The 12498-nt window shown below is 50.6% G+C and overlaps 1 pseudogene; it reads right to left on the bottom strand.

Annotated features, from left to right (window-relative positions):
* Positions 1–690: 690 nt before the first annotated feature.
* The window catches only part of LOC102885888, a 19365-nt pseudogene continuing 7557 nt past the window's right edge, over positions 691–12498 (bottom strand).

Below are 12498 nucleotides of genomic sequence, written 5' to 3'. Positions count from 1 at the left end.
TGACATTGAGCAGTTGCTTGGGTGTGGGCATCAGGAGGCAGGTGGCAGGACGCATCAGGCTGAGGGACAGGGATTCTCATGGGATTGGTGACAGTGATAGAGCATGGGGTGGGTCTGGGCCATTCAAGGCAGAGAGTGGAGCTGGAAGGTGCCGGTGGAAAGTGGTGGGTCAGTGGATGGAGGTCTCTGTGGGTGGGCTACCTAAGCCGGTGATCCGGAAGGGTGGGCCGTGGGGGCAGGAAGCAGGGGTTGGGGATTCACACTCTCAGGTGCGTTCCTGGAGACGAGGGCTCCTGGTAAGACTGAGAGAGTGTCACTGGAAGGACCTGGGAACGAAGGCATTTCCGTGGAGGAGGTGAAGGAACTTCGTCCAGGGTGTTGGGGGTTATCCACGTGGATGGTGACAGTGACAGGAAGTGGGCCGAGGAAGAACCTGGGCCTAGAGCCGAAGCCCCGGATCAGCGGCAGGAAACAACTTGGAGGCTTGGTGAGAGACAGATGGCCGGGATGGCCAGGCCTCCGAGGGCATGGGGCGTGGAGCGAGGAGGCACAGGGAGACCTCGCCCTTGTCCCGTTGTTCTCTGCTTCTGTGAGAGATGAGAGGAGCAAGTCAGTGACGTGTACGGCAGAGAAGTGCTGTCCTCTGGGACCAGCCTGGTTTCAATGAAATCACAAAGGTGAAGGGAACATTCAGGCTGGGTTGCTGGCACCTGCAGATTTCAGGGGGTTCACTGAGCCTCCGGAGGGAGAGCCAGTAGGTGGAGGGAAAGACAAGCTCGGGTTGTGAACGAACAGAGCAGGGTGGACCCGACAGCCTGAGTGATGCTGGGTGGCCAGGAGGATGCAGTCTGTCCCGAGGTAGAGGATGATGGCACATGTTCCTGTCTTGAGGCGGAGAGTGGGGCAGATCTTCTCGAGCGCGGGAGAGACTTGGGGATTCGAGCTGATGGTGTGCTCCGTGTGAGTCAGGCTGGCATCCCAAACGCGGACTGAAACGTCAGAGACCTCGGTGGAAGTAGAAATAGCTGTAATGACATAATGAAGGAGGTGATGGGCCTGCTTCCCTCTGCGTCTAGAATGCTGGGCTTGGTTCCGGCTCCAGAGTTCATCATACTTAGATGGGTGGAGGGGGAGCAGAGCAGGAGGGGTCTGGACATGTGTTCTGTGAGGATGATCTGAAGGAGGGATCTTAAAGTGGGGTCTCTAGATGCAGGGTGGGGTCTGCGAGCACCTCTCCCTCCAGTTGGATGGAGAAGTGTACCTACGGGTGTGTACTTCTGGGGAGGTGGTCCATAGTTTTCACCAGACTTTCAAAGGGGTCCCTGACCCGTACGAGATTACAACCACTCGTTTGAAGGATTTGGGTGTTTTAGCTTAGAGGAGGGAGGACTTGAGCCAGGAGGTGAGAGTAGGGGCAGGAGAGAGCATTTCCGTGTAGGTGACCAGTTGACACTTGGGGAGGGAGCTCGCTCTGTGTGGACTCAACTGCTGGAACTCACATCAGTGGGAGGGAGGTGAGGGAGCCTGAGCATACCCGTCACAGGTGGAGTATGCACAGAGCAGGTAACAGAAGAAGGTGGCCTGTGATACTTCTGATGCGAAAGCTTTGTACGAACCTTGTTCTGAGCAATAAACAGCTTTGAGTGTTGCCAGATTTTCCTCGTCCTCGGGGAAACTGTCTTGTGGGCTTAGCTGGGAGACAGCGCATTAATGTCCTCTCTGGGAGTGGACCCTCCACTTCTAGGGGCCTCAGTCAACCCTCCGTGGGGTGGGAACAGTGTTCCTTATGGCATTTTGCTTTGGGTGTGCTCAGCTCCTCCTCACATCTCCTGTAGGGTGGCCAGCCCACCTTCGTGGACCTACAAGTCACCCACCCGGATGGTTTGAGGCTCAGGTTCCCTTTTGTGACATGAGCTGTGTAAGACAAGCACAGAAGTGGGCCCACAGACCTGGCTTGAGCACAGCTGTTTCTGAGGGGGTCTGTACGCCCCCTGCACCCGGCATGGCCTCAAGGGGTTTTGGACTCCCACCTTTCTTTGACACCAACAGCGTCTGACCCACTAAATTTAAAAGTGACTCCCCTGGGACAAAACTGATGCTTCATCGAGTTTGGTTTTGTCAGAGTTTCCTGCTTTTTTTAATTTTTCTCTTTAAAAAAAAACAAAAAAACAGGCATGCCTCACCAAGGATGAAATATTCTGGAAAACTGGAATTGGAATCCCACAGCCTGACTGAAGGCCATATCACTTGCTTCAAGGGAGGGAGCTAAAAAAAAACCCACTCCTTGGCTTCTCCCATGCATTTTAAATGTTCTGAAAGCTTTGCCCACAGAGGAAACAATGCCTCATTCCTTAAATAATTAAGTGGAATTCACTGAGAATGGAGTGTCGCCCAGGCCTGGTCACACTGTCGCCCTCAGAGCCTCTCTCCCAAGGGGAGAGCTTGGGCCTGTGCCTGGGGACGTTGTCGGCAGAAAAAGTGATGCAGCTTCCCACAGCTGCCTTTCAAGCACTTGGTGAAATTGGCACAACCCTGGAAAAGTCATGAACAAGGCTGAAGGAGGCCTGGGATACAACGCAGGTTTCCCCTGAGAGGCTGCATCCATCATGTTTGTATCCCCGTGAATTCTTAGTTGGTCTTACTTGTCCCTTTATTGCCACGTGAGATGACCGTGGCCTCAGGCCAAGTCTGTATCCTCCCAACCACAATAGCATTGGCACTGGTGTCTGTATGTACTTGGAAATTTCTGGAGAATCTGTGCAAGGAAGAGAAGGCTACTTTAGGTTCTATCAGAAGACCCTCCCTTAGGAGCAGTGGTGGCATCTCAGAACTGGCCAGTTATTTCCTAGGTGTCTGCCCATTCTGTAGTCACGTGGGCTCTTTTTCTCTGAGGTCACAGAATGGGATTTGCAGGGATTCACACAGCTGTCTGAGTTTTCTACGGATTTCTTTCTCCCAGAATCCACCAAGCCATCCCTTTGCCTTCCTTTTCTCATCCTTCTGTCTCCTGGTTTCTCCCTGGTCCATTTTCTCAGATTTCAGTAGAAGTTCTCAGAATGACTTCATTCTTCGCTGTTGTTGAATTGCATGTTGTGATCACATCTAGTAAGACATTATTCAGATCACATGATAGGAGTCTAAATCTCAAACAGGTAAACCTGTTAGGCCGGGTCTCCATCAGATTAGTTATGCTGATATTAAGATTGACACAGGAAGGTTGTAAGCTCTCCAGACATTGCTCACCCTCTTTTTGGCCATGGATCACATTCTTTCCCATTCTTGTCAGTGCTTCATGATTTAGGCAGTTGGTTGCCTGAGTTGTCTGTCCCAGAGATGCACGAGAGCTCCTTCCTTCCTTCCTTCCTTCCTCCCTCCCTTTCTCCCTCCCTCCCTCCCTTCCACCCTTCCTCCCTTTCTCCCTTCCTCCCTTTCTTCCTTTCTTCTTCCCCACTCCCCCCTTCCCAAGTGCTGTAGCTACTTTGCTGTAGCTGGGCTCTCCTAGCTATAATGGAAGGATCTGCCTATTGGGAACGTAGCAGGAAGGTGCTTTAGTGACATGGTTTCAGGACTGGTTTCCCAGTCAAACAGCACTTTACTTCCATAGAAGTTGGAGTTTCAAGCCCCTCCATTCTAGATGAGGAATCAAACTGAGTCTGACGTAGTGAGATTTGATTCTCTACATGCACCTTTCAAAACTTAATTGCTTAGTTTGTCTTTTTTCATAGAGCAAGTCTCTTACCCACTAGTGGCTAAACTAACCTAGTGGATCTGAGTGCAGGTTGATGAGGAAGTCAGACTGAAATTTTGATCTGAAACCTAGATAGGATCTAGTTACGTGGGTCGTTTCTTTTGCAGGAAGAAGTTCACGGTTGAGGGTTTTCCAGGCAGTCTGTTTTTAGAATGAACATTTTCAGGTAGCCGCTGGAACTGATAACAGGTAAAATCAGTCTCCCCACATTCATGCCATCAAATATTTTCAGGGCAGAGGCAGAAACCACCGTATACACTCAACCTTCTGTGTCCAAGGGCTTCTGGTGTTTTCTGCTTGGGCTTATCAGAGTCACCAGCTTTATTTAGGTCACCTGCGTTCAGGTGACAGCCAGTGACAACAGAACTGCATCCAAGCAGTTCAGGTAGAGGCTGCCCTTGGAAGCAGCAGATTTGCTTTTTTAGTTCAGCAAGTGTACTTCTTACATCCTAACTTTGCTCCTTGGTTTACTAAATTAAGTAATGTTTACTGAGTACTTCCAGGGTGACTAAGATGAATTTGGCCCTGTCTTCGTAGAGCTTACAGTATAGGAGAGAAAACTGATTAATTACAAAGAATAATTATAATTCCTTGATCCAAAAATGTGAGAAGTGTGTGCTGGGCGCTGTCCATGGTATCGGGGTATCGGTGAACCAGACAGATGAGTCTGTGCCTTCACGAAGCTTGCATTCTAATGAGACGCAGAGCAAATAAAAACATAGCAACCAAGTACATTTCGTGGCACATTAGAAGGCAAAAAGTGCCACGGGAAACAGAGGCAGGTAAAGGTGATTGGGAGCATGGGCTGGGCCAGTGGGGCCAGGGCGGGGGGTCAGGTGCAGAGACCGAGGTGCATGAAGCGAAGATTGCAGATGGGTTGGAGTCGAGAATAAATGACACCTTAACGGGGAGCTGGAGAAGCTGAATGAGAGGAGAGAAGAATTCAAGTGACCGGAGGCCAGTTGGCAGGACCACCCACGTGTGTAATGAGATACCTGAGAGTCAGGACAGGACCAGTGTGGGAGAGAGGGTGGTGATCTAGGAGCCGAAATCACTGAGAAATGAGGGGGAGTGACACGGAGGTTATGGTGACGGCAGCAGTGAGGGGGAGTGGATGACAGAGTCTGATGACAGGAGGTTCAAAGCTGGAAGGGAATTATCTGGAGGGGCAGTGAGGAGCCTCGTGGTCCAGGCGTGAAGAGCGCTCTGCAGGAGAGCCACGGGTGTCCTGAGGGCAGATAGTAGGGTCTTCTGGTCCGGAACAGAGAGGCTGGGGAAGGCTTCGTAATGTTGCCGTTTATAATAAGAAACATATACTTGGTCTTCCATTCCCAGCACAGAGCTCCTAAAACCCTTGAAGTCTCCCAGGAGAAGAGCGATAAATGTATCTCTTGTTCTGTTAATGAGGTGACCTTTGGAGAGCACCTAAGGATGGGAGCTGTTTTCCCGGGGAGCCAACCAAGTGATCAGAATGTTGGAACTTTCAGTACTCCTACGCACCCCTCCCTGGAGGGGACAAGGGCTGGAGGTTGAATCAATTGCCAATGACCAGTGATTAAATCTGTGGGGCCTATGTAATGGAGCCTCCATAAAAACCCAAAGGACGGGGTTTAGAGAGTGTCTGGGCTGGTGAACACGTGCAGATGTGGGGAGAGTGCACGCCAGAGGGCACGGGAGCTCCACAGCCTTCCCCCGACCTTGCCCTGTGCACCTCTTCCATCTGGCTGTTCTTGAGTTCTACCCTTTATAATAAACTGGTGTTCTAGTGAGCAACACGTTTCTCTGAGTTCTGTGGGCTGCTCCAACAAATTAATAGAACCCGAGGAGAGGGCCTTTGGAATCTCCCATCTTTAGCCAGTCATTCAGAAGCACAGGTGACAACCTGGACTTGTGATTGGTATCTGAAGTGGGGGCGGTTTTGTGGGACTGAGCCCTTGACCTGTGGGATCTGACACTTTCCCTTAGTAGACAGTGTCGATCTTGAGTTGAATTGTGGGACACCCAGCGGTGTCTCAGAGTAGAATTGGGTGCAGAATCTTGGCTTCCCTGAAGAAATGCCATTTGAGAGGGTGACGCAGGGATAGATGTGGTCCTGAGGAGGAGGAGAGGGAGCAGGAAGTCTCCAGGGGTACAGGGTCAGTAGGAACCAGGCACGCTGGTGGGATGCCCGTTTGTTCAGTGCTGTGTCGGGAAGAGCCTTGTTTTGGAAGCTACAGAGAGACCTGGGGTCCAGATGGAGATTCTTGGTGGCCACCTGTGAGCCTGGCCGTTGAAGCGCCAGGTCAGCTAGCAGCTGCCTGCTGCCCCATCTTACCGATCGGGTAGTTGCTTGATCTGCATGGTCTAAACAAGCCTGAGATACACTTTCAGGGCTGGAGGCTCTTGGACAGGACTCTGAGGGTTTGGGGAATTTGGAAGATACTCTCTGGGCTCGTGCTGACTGTTGGGACTTGGGGGAAAGGCTGCAAGGATGCTATTGGTGGGCAGGACTTGGCTTTCCGAGTCATTCCTAGGGCCTGGGACGACAGCCTTGGTAAGGGATGGATAAGGATGAACCTATTTGCCCAAGGCCTGCCGAGCAGCTCAGGTGGGCTCCAGCTTGCACGCAGCATGGGGGGTGGGGGTGGGGAGGGCAGCAGAACAGTGGAATGAGTATGAAGGAGCTTGAAACACGCGTTGGGCTAGATGGCTGAGGTCACTCACTTAATAGCCGTATGTGGCCTTGGGCAAGTGACTTAATCTTTCCTCCTATTTTCTTTTGTAAAATGAAGACACAGACTCTGGTTTTTCAAGATTGTTGGGAAAATTAGATGGGACATGTATGTCAGTGCCCAGCATGATGGCAGCACACAACAGGTGACTAATGCATGCTAGCACTTTCAGGAAGTACCTTGTCTCAGGTCCTGCTGTGAGACCTGGGTGGCGAGGATCTCAGCATTTGCTGTATGCATGCTAGCACTTTCAGGAAGTACCTTGTCTCAGATCCTGCTGAGACCTGGGTGGCGAGGATCTCAGCATTGCTGTGTGACCATGGAAAGGCATTTCTGATTTAAAAAACTGATCTCTTAGGAGAGGAACATGAATTGCTCTGAAGATGTAAATGCATGTGGAAATTGAATCGAGGCTGGAAGGCTGTGGCAGAGCACCGGGCAAAGAGAAACACGAAGTGGGGAGGTGACTGCACACGAGCCCTTGTCACCCTTTGGAAGAGCCGGGCAACGTGCCCTTGGTGCATGGGAACAGCATGGGTCTTTCTTGAGCCAGTCTCCTGCTGGCACACGTGGCCCCGCTGTCTGACACCTGCTGCCGCCTGGTCATGCTAAGAGTCATGCATCAGACCTTTTCCAAAGGGAGAAGACACTGACGACCCAGTTCTGTGGCCCTGCACCAGATTCCCCATAACCTGCTGCCCACACACAGCTAGTGGGGTGACGAGAAGACACATCATTCTTCTGTTAGCCGTTGCTCTCTGTCTACAGAAGGCCTGCCAGTCTCTGCACATCCCCTCCAAGGCCAGAGACGTGTGAAGCTCCTTTGCGGAGCATGCACTTCCATCCCTGTCGCTCTCTCTGTCACATACCCTTCTCTCTCCCCTCTTTGTTGGGACATCTCTTCTGGGGGTCTGGGTCTGGCTGTGATCTGGCACGTAAGACGTAGTCGTGGCCCTTGAGCTCACCCTGACTGCTGCTTTACAGCCTCTTTTCAGGCCAGGCAGGGCACATGCGAAAGGTCATTAGTATGGCACATGGGGGCAGAGGGAGAAGGTCGCTGTAGGGAGGCCATAAGCCAGGCCACCAGCTGTGCTGAGCCAGCCTGGAGCTGAGCAAGTCCCTGTATCTCAGCATGCGTGTGCACACACGCGTGTGCACGTGCACGTGTAAAGCATTACCTAGCAGCTCTGCTAGAGACGACATCCCACGTCTCTCCAGCGGAGATCTGCTTGTTTGCTGGGTGGGGATTTTGCAGGATCCCACTAGCCAGCAGGTGGTCACTCTATTCCAAGAGCTTTCTCTATGAGAGAGCTGCAGAGGCTCCGGAAATGAAGACCTGATCCCCGCCTGAGGGGGCTTACAGCCCATTTTAGGGTACAGCATACCTGTAACTATCCAAAGACAAGGGAGAGTAACATGAGGGCCGCAGAGGAGCTGCGCTCCATGGGTAGGTTTGGTCGGTGCTGGAGCTGATACCACTAATGGAAAAGGTGACCAGTTTGCACTTGGCCTTGAAGAACGTGGGACTCTGACAAGTGGGGGTGGGCTGAGTGGGGGTGCAGATGAGCAAGGGGCATTCCAGGGAGAGGCACAGCTTATCTGTGGGCACAGATGTGGGGTGAGCAGAAATCTCTGCTTTGTTAACCTACTTCTGTAGTTTGGGTAAGGGATCGATGGGGAGGAGGCCACAGGGTCAGGTAGAGACAAAAGTGGGCAAGGACATGGATTTCAGCTCTGGGGGTGGCCTGCGCAGCCTGTTTATGGCTAGCTGGACGTGGTGGACGCCTGTGGTTGCTTCGAATGGGGTGCAGTTGACGTGGCGTAGTACAAGGGAATCAGGCACAAAAAGGCACCCTTCCCTCGTATGTCACTTGTTTGAGGTCCACAAGGGCTGACTTTGGACTGGACATGGCCTTGCTTGGCTCCCCCGAGCTACCACACACCTAGGTGTGGAGCTTGGCACAGACTATTTTTGTGCTCTTTCAAACACTCGTGTTTATTTTTAAACTCCAGCCTTTGTAAAGCAGGGACGTATCGTGCAGGCTTTGCTTTTGAGTGAAAAGGTTCTCTTGGGCCGATGGAACCTGCAAAAGATGTTCTTGGTTTAAAGTTGTACATTCTCTTTATTTAATGCCTCGGTGCATGTACTTCCAACGCTGCAGGGAAGGCCACACAGCAGTTTGCTTTTTAAAAAATCCTGGAAAGAGGAAACCCACATGCAGTTTGCCAGTTCCCTAATTTGTCCTGGCAGATCTGTGTCATAAGCAGTGGTGCTCAGACAAGCTGGGATGTAAATCTGAATGCTGCCATACCCCTCAGCCTCCTGCCAGTAGGGGCCCATGGACAAGGGCCTCTGAATAGAATGTCTGTTATCTTTTAAGCATATGGAAGTTATAACTGAAAAGTTAATGAGATTAACTTAGATTTTAAGGTGGAAGATTTAGCACAAGTGCTTATTTATGCCATTCTACCCCAGAACCCATTAAAATGATAATAGAGAGATTATTAAAAGTACAATCCCATGACAACAAAGTGAATGGAGGGGAGTTATCAGCAAGTGAAAGATGGCAACAAACTTCTGGTTGATCTAAAGCAGGGGGAAGAATGGTGGTGTCAGAAATACAGCAGAGGAGAGAAATACAGTCTCTGAGCCCTAACTTCACAGAGGAGGGGGCCGCGGGGTCAGGGCAGGGGCCAGTCTGCCCTGCAGGCTCCAGAGCAGAGCTTCTTAGGAAACCTGCAGGTCCAGCCAGGGCAGGGATGAGAAGTGATGCTGAAAGCTGAGACTTCAAGTGGTAGTCTTGGAGACACCGCGTTTCTTAGAGGAAAATGAAACAAGTGAGCTCCAGGGGCAGAGACAAATCGGACGTGGAGCCAGGGCGGTGGATGGTATTTAAAGCTACACACTAGGTAAGATCAGCTAGAGTGAGAACACGGAGCATTCTAAAGCTGAAGGCAGGAAGAGGAAGAGCCAGCAAGATAAACTTCTCACCAGATAGAACGAATGCGAGACAATAGTAAAGCAAGGCCTTCAAGGTTGTAAGGGAAATCATTTTTTAACCATTGAGAAAAAATTTACATCCCATGTGGTAGACTGAAAAACATCCCCCTCCCCATAGGTATTGGGTCCCAATCTTTGGAACCTGTAAATGTCACCTTATATGATAAAGGGTTTTTGTAGATGGGATTCAGGTAAGGGGACATGAGGGGATTATCTTGAATTATCCCGGTGGGCCCTCAATGCAATCCCAGGTGTCCTTATGACAGATTTTACTACACACAGAAGAGAGAGGGGATGGCAGGACCCCAGCAGAGACAGATTTGAAGATGCTAAGCTGTAGGCTTTGAAGGTGATGAAAAGGCCAAGGAATGCCCCTCTAGAATCTGGAAAAGCCCAGGAAATGGGTTCTTCCCTAGAGCCTCCTGGGGAAGCCTGACTCTCCTGACATCTTGGTTTTAGCCCAGCAAAACTGACTTTGGACTCCTGGTCTCCACGCTGAGAGAAGGCAGAGAGTGAAGGCAACTGCAGACATGCAGGGACTCAGAGTCGAGGGTCTACACCAGCAAAACAAGAGTGAGGACTATGAAGGAGGCAGTGGGGACAAAAGAGATTTGGTGGCTTCTGGGAGTCTAAAGAAAAAGAACTCACGGACAGACACATGGCCATGAGCGGGCCTCGGAAGCTCACAGTCCAAGTTAGAACTGGCAGTCACTGCTGCAAGAAAGAGATCTTCAGGACGGAGCCTGGAGGGATTCCAGACCATGGACAGAATGAGCAAGAAGCTGGAAGGCACTAGGTTATGGAAAGATGGGCTGTGCTTCTTTTCTCAATAGGAAAACGTAGGCAATAGAAAACTCCACAAAAAAATAAACACAATTACCAGCAGCTTACATTCCAAGTGTGAAGCACAATGAGACACCACCTGCTTGTAGAGCTAGGAGAGAGCTAGAGAGGAGACGCTTCTCGTTGACCTCGATGCTAAGGACTCTTCCTGGGAGGAGCGCTTGGCTCTTGACTGTACAGAAGGAAATGTAATTCCGGCACATTTCTTGGCTCTGCAGGGAACAATATTTATACAGTCATAACAGTGTTCTCTTTTTTAAATGGCTCCATAGTACTCCATTGTGTTAATTTATTGACTTCACTCTTCTTGGTACTGGACTTTTCATTTTGTTTCCGGTTGACCTTTTTATAAATAATACTGGAATCTACAGTCGATTTGCTCCATCAAGCCTCTTTGTGGGAAGAGCTAGAAAACTGAATTGTTATATTAGTAATGTGTAATTATGTATAATAGAGGGAGAGGACCCCAAGCACAGGAATGATGGTCGAACTCTGAAGGGAAGTGGTCGATGGCTCATCTAGAATGTCCCCCTTACAGCGCAGGGCATTGGGCCAACAGGCCAACCTGCCCTTGGTCGTCCCCAGTCCTATATAGATGAGCAGCAGGGTCCTGTGTGCAGAAAGGATGTTGGATGGGGTATGCACACTGACTTACAGTCTGGTGCAAAGGGGAGAAACCTGAGCTTGTTTATATGCTGACAGAAAGGATCCAGAACAGAGAGGCTCTTGTTGTCACCGAGGTCATCATTCGCTAGTCTTTTTAATGTCATGGACAGATGAGCAACATTGGTAAATGGACAAGACTGCTCATAGTCAGAAGTGACCTGCTGGCATTCCAATTGTCCCAGACTGCTTTATACCTGGGGAGTCGAGGACATCCCCTTTGTCAGCAGGCTGCTTGTTCCCAGCTCAGTGACATCTTTGTACAAATGAGGAAAAGCCACTTCTTTCTGAAGGCACCTTCTGGTTATCTGCTGTGCACCGGGTGTCATTTGACAGAATAAGTATGCAAATCTTTGTTGAGCACTCTATGATCGATGCCCAAGGGAGATGTGGGCACTGAGTTCGGGAGAGACACCTGGGCCAGAGATGTACCCTTGGGCATCATCATGTAGAGATGGTTCTCGAGGCTGCGAGAGTGAGTGTGTGCTAAGGTGGGTCCTGATGTTCAGGTAGAGCACAGAGGAGACTCCAGTGGGAGGAGAATCTGAGCACCAGGATGTCATGTTCCATGGCTTATGGGCACTGTCCCAACAGCATCCTGCTGCCCTAGGGGATCCTGGCACAGACCTCTGGGTGCCATACCAGAGCTCGACACACCGTACCTGAGCGTCTGCACCCTCAGGTGCTGGCTTCCTACGCCTAGTACTCTGCCTGCCGGTGTCACTGCCATGAGTGCTGTCGGGAGGGATGATATCTCATTCATCTCTTTGTCCCTAGGGCCAAATGTTAGCTTTTTGACGTACTCTTAGGAGTGTAGATGGAGGTCCAGACTTGGATGCGTGGGTGATGCAGGCTCCAGCAGCCCCACCTGCCCTCAGCCCTGTTTTCCTTTGGGACATTCGCTGCTCAGATGTAATGATGCCCACTCTGGACTGCTCTACTGAGTCTATGTTCCAGCCGGGACCAGCTCTTGCAGAGCTCTGGCCTCAGCAGCTGTCCTGACACAGTTTAGGGTCATCTGAAAGAGGCCTTCTATGGGGCTCCCACACCTGTCTTTTTGGAACAGATGAGCTGGGTACACTTTTGCCCTTGACATTGTGGGAAATAATAGAAAGGAGCTTTGCCTTGCTGGGTACATGTGATATAACTTCCACATTCCATCAAAGCCAAATAAATTAGTTTAGCAAATATTTTGGACCTATGTGCGTGGACTGCAGCAAATAAAGAATTGGTGGGAGGCGCACTGTTTCTGCGTGTCAGTAAACTCGTTGTGGCTCTAGGATAGTGGATTTATTTTTATTTACTAGGTTTCCTTCCTTAAGACACAGTGCTTCAGCCTCATAATATTACATTCTAAATGGTCACTTCTCTGCACGTTCTCTGGGACTTGTGTCCCCGGGGGCAGATCCCCGCTGCTTGCACCTTCCAGTGTGTGTCTGGAAGGTGCAGTCTGTTATGTTCAAGATCCTTAGGTCCAAAGGAAATGGCAGTTCTAGTTATTCCCGCATAGGGGCCTGGGAGAGCAAGGACAG

The sequence above is a fragment of the Pteropus alecto genome, unplaced genomic scaffold, assembly GCF_000325575.1.
Source record: "Pteropus alecto unplaced genomic scaffold, ASM32557v1 scaffold60, whole genome shotgun sequence".
Lineage (NCBI taxonomy): Eukaryota > Metazoa > Chordata > Mammalia > Chiroptera > Pteropodidae > Pteropus > Pteropus alecto.
The sequence above is the reverse complement of the archived record's forward strand: the minus strand, read 5'-3'. Positions and strand labels throughout refer to the sequence as shown.